At 42.1% G+C, this 14,922-nt stretch overlaps 1 protein-coding gene across 1 annotated transcript in view; it reads right to left on the bottom strand.

Annotated features, from left to right (window-relative positions):
- The window catches only part of AR (androgen receptor), a 483,459-nt gene that overhangs the window by 52,274 nt on the left and 416,263 nt on the right, over positions 1-14,922 (bottom strand). The gene's annotated exons all lie outside the window — the stretch shown is intronic.

Raw genomic sequence — 14,922 nt, 5'->3', positions numbered from 1 at the left:
TATGTAAAGAATTCTTTAAAAAATTCCTGTCTTCACACCTTTAGCAATGGATGGCCCAGATTATTAAATATGTCTAATCCAGCACAGAAAAAAACACCTGTTTTCAACAAGCATTATTCAGTAAACTGACCAGCGGAACAAGCATTATTCAGTAACCTGGCCAGCGGAACAAGCATTATTCAGTAACCTGGCCAGCGGAACAAGCATTATTCAGTAACCTGGCCAGCGGAACAAGCATTATTCAGTAACCTGGCCAGCGGAACAAGCATTATTCAGTAACCTGGCCAGCGGAACAAGCATTATTCAGTAACCTGGCCAGCGGAACAAGCATTATTCAGTAACCTGGCCAGCGGAACAAGCATTATTCACTAACCTGGCCAGCAGAACAAGCATTATTCAGTAGCCTGGCCAGCGGAACAAGCATTATTTAGTAACCTGGCCAGCAGAACAAGCATTATTCACTAACCTGGCCAGGGGAACAAGCATTATTCACTAACCTGGCCACCGGAACAAGCATTATTCACTAACCTGACCAGTGGAACAAGCATTATTCACTAACCTGGCCAGCGGAACAAGCATTATTCACTAACCTGACCAGCGGAACAAGCATTATTCAGTAACCTGGCCAGCAGAACAAGCATTATTCAGTAACCTGGCCAGCGGAACAAGCATTATTCAGTAACCTGACCAGCAGAACAAGCATTATTCACTAACCTGACCAGGGGAACAAGCATTATTCACCAACCTGGCCAGCAGAACAAGCATTATTCAGTAACCTGGCCAGCGGAACAAGCATTATTCAGTAACCTGGCCAGCAGAACAAGCATTATTCACTAACCTGACCAGCAGAACAAGCATTATTCACTAACCTGGCCACCGGAACAAGCATTATTCACTAACCTGACCAGCGGAACAAGCATTATTCACTAACCTGGCCACCGGAACAAGCATTATTCACTAACCTGACCAGCGGAACACGCATTATTCAGTAACCTGGTCAGGGGAACAAGCATTATTCACTAACCTGACCAGGGGAACAAGCATTATTCACTAACCTGGCCACCGGAACAAGCATTATTCACTAACCTGACCAGCGGAACAAGCATTATTCAGTAACCTGGTCAGGGGAACAAGCATTATTCAGTAACCTGGCCAGCGGAACAAGCATTATTCAGTAACCTGGCCAGCGGAACAAGCATTATTCAGTAATCTAGCCAGCAGAACAAGCATTATTCACTAACCTGGCCAGGGGAACAAGCATTATTTACTAACCTGGCCAGCGTAACAAGCATTATTCAGTAACCTAACCAGCGGAACAAGCATTATTCACTAACCTGGCCAGCCGAACAAACATTATTCACTAACCTGACCAGCGGAACCAGCATTATTCAGTAACCTGGCCAGCGGAAGAAGCATTATTCACTAACCTGGCCAGCAGAACAAGCATTATTCACTAACCTGGCCAGGGGAAAAATAATTATTCAGTAACCTGGCCAGTGGAACAAGCATTATTCACTAACCTGGCCAGCGGAACAGGCATTATTCACTAACCTGGCCAGCGGAACACGCATTATTCACTAACCTGGCCAGTGGAACAAGCATTATTTGGTAACCTGGTCAGTGGAACAAGCATTATTCACTAACCTGGCCAGCGGAACAAGCATTATTCAGTAACCTGGTCAGTGGAACAAGCATTATTCACTAACCTGGCCAGTAGAACAAGCATTATTCACTAACCTGACCAGTAGAACAAGCATTATTCACTAACTTGACCAGTAGAACAAGCATTATTCACTAACCTGGCCAGCAGAACAAACATTATTCACTAACCTGACCAGTAGAACAAGCATTATTCACTAACCTGGCCAGCAGAACAAACATTATTCACTAAACTGACCAGCGGAACAAGCATTATTCACTAACCTGGCCAGTAGAACAAGCATTATTCACTAACCTGACCAGTAGAACAAGCATTATTCACTAACTTGACCAGTAGACCAAGCATTATTCACTAACCTGGCCAGCAGAACAAACATTATTCACTAACCTGGCCAGTAGAACAAGCAATATTTACTAACCTGGCCAGCAGAAGAAGCATTATTCACCAACCTGACCAGTAGAACAAGCATTATTCACTAACCTGGCCAGTAGAACAAGCATTATTCACTAACCTGGCCAGCGGAACAAGCATGATTCACTAACCTGACCAGTAGAACAAGCAATATTCACTAACCTGGCCAGCAGAACAAGCATTATTCACTAACCTGGCCAGTAGAACAAGCAATATTTACTAACCTGGCCAGCAGAACAAGCATTATTCACCAACCTGATCAGTAGAACAAGCATTATTCACTAACCTGGCCAGTAGAACAAGCATTATTCACTAACCTGGCCAGCGGAACAAGCATGATTCACTAACCTGACCAGTAGAACAAGCAATATTCACTAACCTGGCCAGCAGAACAAGCATTATTCACTAACCTGACCAGTAGAACAAGCATTATTCACTAACCTGACCAGTAGAACAAGCATTATCCACTAACCTGACCAGTAGAACAAGAATTTGTCACTAACCTGACCAGTAGAACAAGCATTATACACTAACCTGACCAATAGAACAAGCATTATTCACTAACCTGACCAGTAGAACAAGAATTTTTTTTTTTTAATTTTTCAATCTTTTATTGAGGAAAATACAACATACAACAGTAAGAACAGTTAAGGCATGGTGAGGGTCTACAGGTACAAGTACAATTGTGAGAATTATACAGGTGAAGGAGATAGCATAAATATAGCTTTGCAGAAGGTAGCTTCAAAAGACTACAATGAATATAGCCTAGGGTAAGCTATCTCATAGTCTGTCTATATTAAATCAGAGATCTAATGTCCAGAACCTTACTCATGCTTACAGGTATTCTTCCTCTTTTCTTTTTTTTATAGAGTGTATCAATCAAGTTTAAACAAAAAATCACAAAAGGTTTCTATTAAGCAATACGGGACTCAACTAGCACCAACAAGCTCCGGTCAGTTCCTTAGCCTTATAGTATGGAAGTGTATAGAGAACAGAGCACAGCGCGGAGGCTGCGCCTATGTGGGTTATCAACTGAATATGAGTAGGGAACAATATGACTAATATAAGTGTCAGGAGAAAGTAGCAGTAGGGCGGCTTCTGAGGGATATGACTCCTGAATAACATCTAACTGCATGTCAAAAAAAAAAAGGGGGGGCGTACATCTTAAGGATAAAGGGGGAGGGGGTAAGGATAGAGGGAGTGCTGAAAGTATACTATTAAATCTACAGTCAGTGGGTAATAAGTGTGTGTTTAAATATTTGTTACCTGGATGAGAGGCGTAGATGGGACTCCCATGGCTCCCATATAAGACAATGCTGGGTGATCTGATTATTAGTTCTAAAGATGCCCTCCTCCATTTGCTTAAGGTAATTAAGGTTATCTACCACCCCCTGCCATTTTGGGGGGTTTGGCTTTTTCCAATTCCTTGCGATAAGGAGTTTGGCAAAAATGAGAACATAAACTAGTAGGGCCTGTAGGTGTTTAGGAAGGGACACAACGTCCAGATGTAAGAGAGCTGTGCTTGGTTGGTTAGGGGGCCCAATGAAACGCACAGCTGGCGAGTTTTCTCCCAGTAGGAACGTAACACTGGGCAGGACCACCAGATGTGGGTGGGGGTCCCCGGCTCTCCACATCCCCTCCAGCAAAGAGGAGAATGGTCAAGATACATTTTTTGCAATTTAGTGGAGACTAAGTGCCATCTGGTTAAAAGCTTGTAGAAAAGCTTGTACATGGTAACGCAGTGAACTGCTGCCTTTGTGGTTGTAATGGTTTGGAGCCACTGTTCAGGGGTGTACTCTTGTCTCCACTCTTGCTCCCACAAAACAATGTGAGTAGTTTTTACGGGTCTTGAGATGTGGGTGAGGAATTGGTAATGATACGTAAGCGGCTTAGTCAGCTAAGAATCTAATCTCCCAAGGGGTGAGATCAGGTGGTGGTCCCTCTAAGAAGCCCCATGTACTCATGATAGATCGTAATCTGACCAAGTCAAATTGTAGCCTAGAAGGTATCTCATACGTGTTGATCAGGTCCGGGAGAGATAAGAGGCACTTGTTCTGATAAAAATCAGTGACTCTAACTAGGGGTACTTTTTTCCAAGCGACTAGGTGTACATTAAGTAATTCATGGAGAAGTTCTGCTACCGTATGGATTGGAGAAGGGTGAGGGGAGATAGAGGGGTGGTGTTGCAATCTAAGCCATGCCTCCCAGCAACCTTTAATAAGGTGATTTGAGATAATAGGTTTGTCCGTGCAGTGCTGAGGAACCCACAAAAGGTCCTCTAGATAAACATAAGCCGGCAGAGAGGCTTGTTCCAAATCGCGCCACCTAGCCTGGGGAAAATTACTCCCCCAGGCTGAGGCATGTGAAAGCATGACAGCATTGTGGTCGGAGCTACTATTCGGCGCCCCTACCCATCCCTTCTCCACTGGGGATTGCAGGATATATGCTGCCACCCTTGGTCTCTTATCAGCACTATTTTAAAATAACAAACTCTTGATAGTAGAATAAAAAACTACAACTAAACACCACATACTCTTAACCATCTCCGTGGAGATGTTGCCTGTGCAACGGCAAAGAGAATGACTGGGGTGGGCGGAGCCTAGGAGGGACTATATGGCCAGCTTTGCTGGGACTCTTTGCCATTTCCTGTTGGGGAAGAGATATTCCCACAAGTAAGGATGACGCCGTGGACCGGACACACCAATGTTGGAGAAATAGCGGTTAAAGATAGACTGAAAATTTAATAAGGTAGTCTTTGGAACTGGAATGGGCAGGGAACGGAAAAGATAGACTATTTTAGGTAAGAGCATCATTTTAATGGCGGCAACTCTGCCTAGCCATGATATTTCTTCATATCTATTAGAAGCTAGAGCTTGGCCTAAAGATCTGTGGAGCAGGTCATAGTTGTGGGAAAGCGTTATGGCTTTATCATGGGATAGGTAGACCCCTAGGTGCTTAAGTCCTTTAGTCGACCACTTAAAGGAAAAAGATCTTTGTAGTTGTTGCAGCTCCAAAGGAGGTATGCCTATGGCATATGCCTCTGTTTTTGTAACATTTAGTTTATAGTGGGATAGGGAGACAAATTTTTGAAGAGGTCCATAAGGGGGGGAAGAGAGGTTAGGGGGTCAGTCAGGAAGACGGTTAAATCGTCAGCAAAGAGGGCTAATTTTTGCGGTGTATCGTGAAGGTTCAGTCCCTGAATGTTTGTGGAGCGTCTAATCGCAGCAGCAAGTGGCTCTATTACTAGGGCAAAGAGAGTCGGGGAGAAGAGGCAGCCCTGTCTAGTTCCATTGGTAATTTTGACCCTGGGGGAACAAAATCCCACTCCCTTAATGACTGCCGAAGGATTACAATATAGTGCACCAACTGCGGTACAGAAGGAAGCTGGAATACCAAAAGTCACCAGGACCCGAAACATATAATCCCACCTCTCCCTGTCGAAGGCTTTTTCAGCATTGAGGGACAGGGTAAGGAGGGGGATAGACATATCTGCTGACTCCATAAAGATATCAAGGAGTCTACGCTTGTTGTCGGGTCCCTGACGTCCTCCGATGAAACCCACCTGATCCAGGTGCACTATCATAGGGGCATGGGCTGCTAATCTATTGGCCAGGACTTTAGCATATATCTTCACGTCAGCATTTATTAAAGAGAGGTTTATAGCTCTCGCAGAGTTGGAGATCTTTCCCTTCCTTGGGAATGGTTAATATGTTGGCTTCTCTCTGGGAGAGAGCAATAAGTAGAAAGTCCCCTCCTCTGCTGACCATTTGGTAGGTGGCTGCTAGCCGAGTACACCCCTGCACAAGGGGCGCTCCCTAGGCCAGCCTATGAAGTTAAGGCTACATTAAATAAGGAATGAGTTATGTGAGAATATGGATAGGGTTTGTGTGTGGTATGTGTGGGAGATGGCACAGGGGAATTGGGAACTATTTATCATAAGAAAGGATGTTAGAGGAAGGAATTCCATACTGGAGTCTAGACTTTGTGAGGTTTGTATGAGTCCAGCCCTATCTGGTATTTTTATTTATTTTTTTATATTGAGCCAAACAAGGCTGAAATGGGTCAGATAGTACCTATAAAGTATAGTGCAAACAAATAGCAGTAAATTAACGCATATTGTGAAGTCAAAGAGCACAAAGAACACAAATGTAGCATAAATGTGACATAACAGTAACATCTGTTAGTAAACAGGATCAATTTCCTAATCACTGTACAGTAGGTGTATGGCCAAGCGGCAAACCAGCATACCTAGCCATGTCCCTGCGTATATATCTAAAGGTAACAAAGTTCTACAACCAGGTCCTATTGACCTCTATTAACTGTAGTAAGCATCTAGCCAATCAGGATTTTATTTTTTTTATTGAGCCAAGTAAGGTTCAAATGGGCCAGGATGTATCGATATTACAGGGAGTGGGGTAACCTGAAGCCTAGTAAGTGTAGTGCAAACAAATAACAGTAACACATATTGTAATACCATAACACACACATGTTGCATCAATGTGACATAACTACATAGATATCAACTAATGAACAGTATCAATTCCCCATCGCTGTACGGAGGGTGCATGGACCAGTGGCGAAATCAGCCTACCCGGCCATGTCCCTGCGTCTATATCCATGGGCTATAAGATTCTGCAATCAGGCCCTATAGATCTCTATTATCTATAACAATTAAGAACCAAACTAAACATATAAATGCATACATGAGTCCATGTAGATATCGTCAGGGTTACAATCTCACGTGTCTCAGAGCAATAATGTTGATACTACAAGTGCAGAAGGGCCAAAACAGTGACAAAGGGGAGTGCAAAGAGAGGGTCTGGGACCGTTATTCTCAGGTGTCCACAGGACTCACAATACAGAGGTATGTGAGAGATAAGATGGTGTTTGTGTTTTCTCAAACTGGTACTATAGTTGTGCAGTACTTTAAGATAGAGTGGGCCCCTGTGTGATCTGGAGTAATTAGATCCGTGCAGGGTCCGTTACAGGGGATCTGTGCCTTGTTGTCACAAAGTGCTCACTAGAAGTTAATGAGCTTATGCAATGAGTCTGCAGGCCCTAAGTGTCACCTCACAGACCGTCAAGGAAATTCTGGTCAGCTAGGCCTAAAACCCAAGATGGCTGCTACATGCGCCTCAGTGTAAGTGGATGTCGTATGGGAAACCCTCTCACCTGATCGCTCTAGTCCCAGTTCTAGATTTCGGTGATCCGGTCTTCTAATGTGGGGAAAAGCAAAGCTCCCTATGAGGCCCTTCAGGTACTCTCACACTGTTACTTTCTGCCGCAGACACGGCCACCGGCCAGGTGGGTCACGTAGTGTCAGATGTAGTGTGCAGAGCCGTGGATTCCTTATCTTAGATCGGTAAGACCCTCTGTGGAGACTGGTGCTCCGGAGCGGATCCCTGACCCTCCGGAGCACAGAGAACTAGTTAGTAATCTTAGTGAGGTGGTGATTACTGGTCCGCAAACTCTGCCTGATACTTTTGAAGCGCTTCCGCTATTAAACTCCTGAATCCGGCCGGGTCAAACAGGTAACCTCTCTGCTAATGTTGCTTGTTGTTTCAGGAAGTCCCAGCACCACTTTTGGGTCACTTATTCAAACTTAAATGACTCTAATTGGCACTAAAGTATACGGAGCTCACACAAACTGCGACTTTCCTGAACGGCAGTTAATTCCGCCCCCCTTATCTACATTTTTAAACAACCAGAACAAGCATTTTTCACTAACCTGACCAGTAGAACAAGCATTATCCACTAACCTGACCAGCAGAACAAGCATTTTTCACTAACCTGACCAGTAGAACAAGCATTATTCACTAACCTGACCAGTAGAACAAGCTTAATTCACTAACCTGACCATTAGAACAAGCATTATTCACTAACCTGACCAGTTGAACAAGCATTTTTCACTAACCTGCTCAGTAGAACAAGCTTTATTCACTAACCTTAAATATGTCTAATCCAGTACAGAAAAAAGCCACCTGTTTTCAGTAACCTGGCCAGCGTAACAAGCATTATTCAGTAACCTGGCCAGCGGAACAAGCATTATTCACGAACCTGGCCAGCAGAATAAGCATTATTCACTAGCCTGGCCAGCGGAACAAGCATTATTCACTAACCTGGCCAGGGAACAAGCATTATTCACTAACCTGGAGAGCAGAACAAGCATTATTCACTAACCTGGCCAGCGGAACAAGCATTATTCAGTAACCTGGCCAGCGGAACAAGCATTATTCACTAACCTGGCCAGCAAAACAAGCATTATTTACTAACCTGGACAGCAGAATAAGCATTATTCACTAGCCTGCCCAGCGGAAAAAGCATTATTAAGTAACCTGGCCAGCAGAACAAGCATTATTCACTAACCTGGCCAGCGGAACAAACATTATTCACTAACCTGGCCAGCGGAACAAGCATTATTCAGTAACCTGGCCAGCGGAACAAGCATTATTCAGTAAACTGGCCAGTGTAACAATCATTATTCAGTAACCTGGCTAGCGTAACAAGCATTATTCAGTAACCTGGCCAGTGGAACAAGCATTTTACACAAACCTGACCGGTAGAACAAGCATTATTCACTAACCTGACCAGCGGAAAAAGCATTATCCACTAACCTGACCGGTAGAACAAGCATTATTCCCTAACCTGACCAGCGGAACAAGCATTATTCACTAACCTGACCAGTAGAACAAGCATTATTCACTAACCTGACCAGTAGAACAAACATTATTCACTAACCTGACCAGTATAACAAGCATTATTCAGTAACCTGACCAGCAGAACAAGAATTATTCAGTAACCTGGCCAGCAAAACAAGCATTATTCAGTAACTTGGCCAGCAGAACAAGCATTATTCAGTAACTTGGCCAGCGGAACAAGCACTATTCACTAACCTGGAAAGCAGAACAAGCATTATTTACTATCCTGGCCAGTAGAACAAGCATCATTCACTAACTTGACCAGTAGAACAAGCATTATTCACTAGCCTGCCCAGCGGAAAAAGCATTATTAAGTAACCTGGCCAGCAGAACAAGCATTATTCACTAACCTGGCCAGCGGAACAAACATTATTCACTAACCTGGCCAGCGGAACAAGCATTATTCAGTAACCTGGCCAGCGGAACAAGCATTATTCAGTAAACTGGCCAGTGTAACAAGCATTATTCAGTAACCTGGCTAGCGTAACAAGCATTATTCGGTAACCTGGCCAGTGGAACAAGCATTTTACACAAACCTGACCGGTAGAACAAGCATTATTCACTAACCTGACCAGCGGAACAAGCATTATTCACTAACCTGACCAGTAGAACAAGCATTATTCACTAACCTGACCAGTAGAACAAGCATTATTCACTAACCTGACCAGTAGAACAAGCATTATTCAGTAACCTGACCAGCAGAACAAGCATTATTCAGTAACCTGGCCAGCAAAACAAGCATTATTCAGTAACTTGGCCAGCGGAACAAGCATTATTCACTAACCTGGAAAGCAGAACAAGCATTATTTACTAACCTGGTCAGTAGAACAAGCATCATTCACTAACTTGACCAGTAGAACAAGCATTATTCCCTAACCTGACCAGCGGAACAAGCATTATTCCCTAACCTGACCAATAGAACAAGCATTATTCACTAACCTGACCAGTAGAACAAGCATTATTCACTAACCTGACCAGTAGAACAATCATTATTCACTAACCTGACCAGTAGACCAAGCATTTTTCACTAACCTGACCAGTAGAACAAGCATTATCCACTAACCGTACCAGCAGAACAAGCATTTTTCACTAACCTGGCCAGTAAAACAAGCATTATCCACATTATCCACTAACCTGACCAGTAGAACAAGCATTATTCACTAACCTGACCAGTAGAACAAGCATTATTCACTAACCTGACCAGTAGAACAAGCATTTTTCACTAACCTGACCAGTAGAACAAGCATTATCCATTAACCTGACCAGTAGAACAAGCATTATCCACTAACCTGACCAGCAGAACAAGCATTATTCAGTAACCTGACCAGCAGAACAAGCATTTTTCACTAACCTGACCAGTAGAACAAGCATTATTCACTAACCTGACCAGAAGAACAAGCATTTTTCACTAACCTGACCAGTAGAACAAGCATTATTCACTAACCTGACCAGTACAACAAGCATTGTTCACTAACCTGACCAGTACAACAAGCATTATTCACTAACCTGACCAGTAGAACAAGCATTATTCCCTAACCTGACCAGTAGAACAAGCATTATCCACTGACCTGACCAGTAGAACAAGCATTATTCACTAACCTGACCAGTAGAACAAGCATTTTTCACTAACCTGACCAGTAGAACAAGCATTATCCATTAACCTGACCAGTAGAACAAGCATTATCCATTAACCTGACCAGTAGAACAAGCATTATCCACTAACCTGACCAGCAGAACAAGCATTATTCAGTAACCTGACCAGCAGAACAAGCATTTTTCACTAACCTGACCAGTAGAACAAGCATTATTCACTAACCTGACCAGTAGAACAAGCATTTTTCACTAACCTGACCAGTAGAACAAGCAATATTAACTGACCTGACCAGTAGAACAAGCATTATTCCCTATCCTGACCAGTAGAACAAGCATTATTCACTAACCTGACCAGTAGAACAAGCATTATTCAGTAATCTGACCAGTAGAACAATAATTATTCACTAACCAGACCAGTAGAACAAGCATTATTCACTAACCTGACCAGTAGAACAAACATTATTCCCCATCTTGATCAGCAGAACAAGCATTATCCACTAATCTGACCAGCAGAACAAGCATTATTCACTAACCTGACCAGTAGAACAAGCATTATTCACTAACCTGACCAGTAGAACAAGCATTATTCACTAACCTGACCAGTAGAACAAGCATTATCCACTAACCTGACCAGTAGACCAAACATTATTCACTAACCTGACCAGTAGAACAAGCATTATTCACTAACCTGACCAGTAGAACAAGCATTATAAACTAACCTGACCAGTGACCAGTAGAACAAGCATTATTCACAAACCTGAAAAGTAGAATAAGCATTATTCACTAACCTGACCAGCAGAACAAGCATTATCCACTAATCTGACCAGTAGAACAAGCATTATTCACTAACCTAAACAGTAGAACAAGCATTATTCACTAACCTGACTAGTAGAACAAGCATTATTCACTAACCTGACCAGTAGAACAAGCATTATTCACTAACCGGACTAGTAGAACAAGCATTATTCACTAACCTGACCAGCACAACAAGCATTATCCACTAACCTGCCCAGCAGAACAAGCATTATCCACTAACCTGACCAGCAGAACAAGCATTATTAAGTAACCTGACCAGTAGAACAAGCATTATTCACAAACCTGACCAGTAGAACAAGCATTATTCACTAACCTGACCAGTAGAACAAGCATTATTCACTAACCTAAACAGTAGAACAAGCATTATTCACTAACCTGACTAGTAGAACAAGCATTATTCACTAACCTGACCAGCAGAACAAGCATTATTCACTAATCTGACCAGTAGAACAAGCATTATTCACTAACCTGACCAGCAGAACAAGCATTATTCACTAACCTGACCAGTAGAACAAGCATTATAAACTAACCTGACCAGTAGAACAATCATTATTCACTAACCTGACCAGTAGAACAAGCATTATTCACTAACCTGACCAGTAGAACAAGCATTATAAACTAACCTGACCAGTAGAACAAGCATTATTCACTAACCTGACCAGTAGAACAAGCATTATCCACTAACCTGACCAGCAGAACAAGCATTATCCACTAACATGAACAGCAAAACAAGCATTATTCACTAACCTGACCAGGAGAACAAGCATTATCCACTAACCTGACCAGCAGAACAAGCATTATTTACTAACCTGACCAGTAGAACAAGCATTATCCACTAACCTGACCAGTAGAACAAGAAGTATTCACTAACCTGGCCAGTAGAACAAGCAGTATTCACTAACCTGAACAGAAGAACAATCATTATTCAGTAACCTGACCAGTAGAACAAGCATTATTAAGTAACCTGACCAGTAGAACAAGCATTATTCACTAACCTGACCAGCAGAACAAGCATTATTCACTAACCTGACCAGTAGAACAAGCATTATTTACTAACCTGACCAGTAGAACAAGCATTATTCACTAACCTGGCCAGCAGAACAAGCATTATTCACTAACCTGACCAGTAGAACAAGCATTATTCACTAACCTGACCAGTAGAACAAGCATTATCCACTAACCTGACCAGGAGAACAAGCATTATCCACTAACCTGACCAGCAGAACAAGCATTATTAAGTAACCTGACCAGTAGAACAAGCATTATTCACTAACCTGACCAGTAGAACAAGCATTATTCACAAACCTGACCAGTAGAACAAGCATTATTCACTAACCTGACCAGTAGAACAAGCATTATTAACTAACCTGACCAGTAGAACAAGCATTATTAACTAACCTGACCAGTAGAACAAGCATTATTCACTAACCTGGCCAGTAGAACAAGCATTATTCACTAACATGACCAGTAGAACAAGCATTATTCACTAACCTGACCAGTAGAACAAGCATTATTCACTAACCTGACCAGTAGAACAAACATTATCCACTAACCTGCCCAGCAGAACAAGCATTATCCACTAACCTGACCAGCAGAACAAGCATTATTAAGTAACCTGACCAGTAGAACAAGCATTATTCACAAACCTGACCAGTAGAACAAGCATTATTCACTAACCTGACCAGTAGAACAAGCATTATTCACTAACCTAAACAGTAGAACAAGCATTATTCACTAACCTGACTAGTAGAACAAGCATTATTCACTAACCTGACCAGCAGAACAAGCATTATTCACTAACCTGACCAGTAGAACAAGCATTATAAACTAACCTGACCAGTAGAACAAGCATTATTAACTAACCTGACCAGTAGAACAAGCATTATTAACTAACCTGACCAGTAGAACAAGCATTATTCACTGACCTGGCCAGTAGAACAAGCATTATTCACTAACATGACCAGTAGAACAAGCATTATTCACTAACCTGACCAGTAGAACAAGCATTATTCACTAACCTGACCAGTAGAACAAACATTATCCACTAACCTGCCCAGCAGAACAAGCATTATCCACTAACCTGACCAGCAGAACAAGCATTATTAAGTAACCTGACCAGTAGAACAAGCATTATTCACAAACCTGACCAGTAGAACAAGCATTATTCACTAACCTGACCAGTAGAACAAGCATTATTCACTAACCTAAACAGTAGAACAAGCATTATTCACTAACCTGACTAGTAGAACAAGCATTATTCACTAACCTGACCAGCAGAACAAGCATTATTCACTAACCTGACCAGTAGAACAAGCATTATAAACTAACCTGACCAGTAGAACAATCATTATTCACTAACCTGACCAGTAGAACAAGCATTATTCACTAACCTGACCAGTAGAACAAGCATTATAAACTAACCTGACCAGTAGAACAAGCATTATTCACTAACCTGACCAGTAGAACAAGCATTATCCACTAACCTGACCAGCAGAACAAGCATTATCCACTAACATGAACAGCAAAACAAGCATTATTCACTAACCTGACCAGGAGAACAAGCATTATCCACTAACCTGACCAGCAGAACAAGCATTATTTACTAACCTGACCAGTAGAACAAGCATTATCCACTAACCTGACCAGTAGAACAAGAAGTATTCACTAACCTGGCCAGTAGAACAAGCAGTATTCACTAACCTGACCAGAAGAACAATCATTATTCAGTAACCTGACCAGTAGAACAAGCATTATTAAGTAACCTGACCAGTAGAACAAGCATTATTCACTAACCTGACCAGCAGAACAAGCATTATTCACTAACCTGACCAGTAGAACAAGCATTATTTACTAACCTGACCAGTAGAACAAGCATTATTCACTAACCTGGCCAGCAGAACAAGCATTATTGACTAACCTGACCAGTAGAAAAAGCATTATTCACTAACCTGACCAGTAGAACAAGCATTATCCACTAACCTGACCAGGAGAACAAGCATTATCCACTAACCTGACCAGCAGAACAAGCATTATTAAGTAACCTGACCAGTAGAACAAGCATTATTCACTAACCTGACCAGTAGAACAAGCATTATTCACAAACCTGACCAGTAGAACAAGCATTATTCACTAACCTGACCAGTAGAACAAGCATTATTAACTAACCTGACCAGTAGAACAAGCATTATTCACTAACCTGGCCAGTAGAACAAGCATTATTCACTAACATGACCAGTAGAACAAGCATTATTCACTAACCTGACCAGTAGAACAAGCATTATTCACTAACCTGACCAGTAGAACAAACATTATCCACTAACCTGACCAGTAGAACAAGCATTATTCATTAACCTGACCAGTAGAACAAGCATTATTCACTAACATGTCCAGTAGAACAAGCATTATAAACTATCCTGACCAGTGACCAGTAGAACAAGCATTATTCACAAACCTGACCAGTAGAATAAGCATTATTCACTAACCTGGCCAGCAGAACAAGCATTATCCACTAATCTGACCAGTAGAGCAAGCATTATTCACTAACCTAAACAGTAGAACAAGCATTATTCACTAACCTGACTAGTAGAACAAGCATTATTCACTAACCTGACCAGTAGAACAAACATTATTCACTAACCTAAACAGTAGAACAAGCATTATTCACTAACCTGACTAGTAGAACAAGCATTATTCACTAACCTGACCAGCAGAACAAGCATTATTCACTAATCTGACCAGTAGAAC

This window comes from Bombina bombina, chromosome 1, assembly GCF_027579735.1.
Source record: "Bombina bombina isolate aBomBom1 chromosome 1, aBomBom1.pri, whole genome shotgun sequence".
NCBI lineage: Eukaryota > Metazoa > Chordata > Amphibia > Anura > Bombinatoridae > Bombina > Bombina bombina.
The sequence above is the reverse complement of the archived record's forward strand: the minus strand, read 5'-3'. Positions and strand labels throughout refer to the sequence as shown.